This window comes from Apis dorsata, unplaced genomic scaffold (genome assembly GCF_000469605.1).
Source record: "Apis dorsata unplaced genomic scaffold, Apis dorsata 1.3 scaffold_538, whole genome shotgun sequence".
Classification (NCBI taxonomy): Eukaryota; Metazoa; Arthropoda; class Insecta; order Hymenoptera; family Apidae; genus Apis; species Apis dorsata.
The window spans coordinates 107,656-109,583 of NW_006263759.1; the positions used below are offsets into that span (position 1 = coordinate 107,656).

The 1,928-nt window shown below is 42.8% G+C and overlaps 1 protein-coding gene across 10 annotated transcripts in view; it reads left to right on the forward strand.

Moving 5' to 3' along the window:
- Positions 1–1,928, forward strand: part of LOC102679918 (protein daughterless) — an 88,586-nt gene that overhangs the window by 17,470 nt on the left and 69,188 nt on the right. For 6 of the 10 annotated variants that reach the window (XM_031512964.1, XM_031512971.1, XM_031512974.1 and 3 more), the window contains exons 1-2: positions 1–29; positions 215–262. The exons of 1 other annotated variant lie outside the window; for it this stretch is intronic. The gene's annotated coding sequence lies outside the window, so the exon portion shown is untranslated. The remainder of the gene's footprint in view (positions 30–214; positions 263–1,928) is intronic. 3 more of the 10 variants (XM_031512965.1, XM_031512981.1, XM_031512982.1) reach the window with 3 other exon arrangements.

Below are 1,928 nucleotides of genomic sequence, written 5' to 3' on the forward strand. Positions count from 1 at the left end.
GCGCGGGAACCGTGAAGAGGAAGAAGGACGTAAGTATCTTTTAAGTTTTTTTTCTTTTAGATCGTAGATCGTAACGAAACGAAACGAAACGGTGATTTCGAGATACGTTTCGTTTGCATTTTTCTTTCTTTCTTTCTTTCTTTTTCTTTCTCTCTCCGACGTTTCGGAAAGAAATTGATCTCTTGTTCGTTTTTTTTTTTTTTTTTTTATTTAGCAGGCCCTTGACGGAACGGATGGCGAGGTCGTAACAACGCAGCATTGGGTGAGTGACTCGAAAAAGATTCGATAAACGCATGCCAGTCGATAGTAAATGTGTTTCCCTGTCCCTACATCGAGATTCGATAATGGCTTCGAATGTATCGGGACCCATATGAGTCGAGCGGCGCGATTGATAAAAGCCACCGACGGAAAAACGATGGAATTAGGTTAGCTCGTAAATTACGCTTCTCTCTTTTCTTTTTTTCCTTCTTTCTTTCTTTATCTTTCTCTCTCTTTCTCTTGGCAGTTTCTCGAGGCGAAACTCGTGAAATGGACGCTCGTGGATGATCTCAGGGACCGCTCGTGATCGTAATCTTTACGAGCTCGGTTTATAGAGTATAATGATTTTACCAAGAGTCCGGCTCGAGTTAAAACTCGAAGTCTGTTCCTCGTGAACTCTAAACCGAAAACGATGGTCATCCACGCCCCTCGTTTTTTTTTTTTTTCCTTTAAAACTATCCGTCCAGAAATGGCCGTTCTCCGCTTTTTCATCGATTATTTATCTCGCTCGACAACATTAGTCGCTGTCTAACTCCTCCGTTAATGAATTGGGAATCGTTTCGAGGAGTTGGGAATGAGGGGAGGAAGGAGATATAAAAAACGTAAGAGAGGGGGGATGGATGGTGTATACGAGATTAGAAAGAGGGGAAATTATAAATTTTTTCGCATTTTCGAACGATTCGATGAGAATTGGGGAAATGTTTGGACAGTTAGCCTCGAAAACGCGACACGCGTACATAACGTACGGAAGGAAGAGAGCTTTCGGTAAATGGAATATAATATCGATCGATAGAAGGAACGTTAAATATTTGTCGTCCGCGTTCGTGAGTCTCTTCCTCGAGTGGCGAATAAGGAAAAGAGGGTGAAAAAAACGAATTGCTTCTCGATAATCAAATACACTCTCGCACCTGTTTAAATTCTCCTTCCTTGCGTTAATAATGATTTATCGGGGGCGATAAATCTGGGAGGATATTTTTCGAGGTTTATAATTTCGTTTCTCTTTCGCAGTCGATCGGTGTTGTTCCGATTTGGGGCAGAGTTTTTATTCGATTCCGGACACATCGTGGCTCCATAAACCTACCAATTACCCGGCAAAACGGGGATAAATATGTCGGCGAGGGAGGGAAAAGGGCCGATATTTTCGCACTCTCCCTCGATTTGTCGTTTATCTTCGATCGCCAAGAACCGGACTTTTCACGATTTTTTGAAGAATTTTTCACCTCCCTCCCTCCCTCTCGATCCAACGGATTGTTAATTCGAGATGTATAATTCGTTCAATATTCAAACCCCCACAAATTCTTTCGATCGAATCGATGTCGATAATTGTATCGAGTAGCCTCTCTGTGATATCTGTGATTTCGCGAAGGCTCGACGAGGAGATTCAGGGTCGCTCTAAAAATATCCGAGTCGCGCGATTGTACATTTGCCTGGAAATTGGTTCGATAACGGGGAGCTCGATTTCGGCCGAGCTTTCGATAAGATTAATCGTGTTGTTACTCGTGTTATTGCTCGTTTTCTTTTTCGTTGATACGTGAATCGTTTAATTACGTCGTAATCGATGGTGATATTATCGATATTCGATCCCGCGTAAACTAAAACCAACGCAAATAATTCTCTTTCGATCTTTTACACACACACGCGCGCGCGCGCGCGCGCGTCGAAATGTCTGC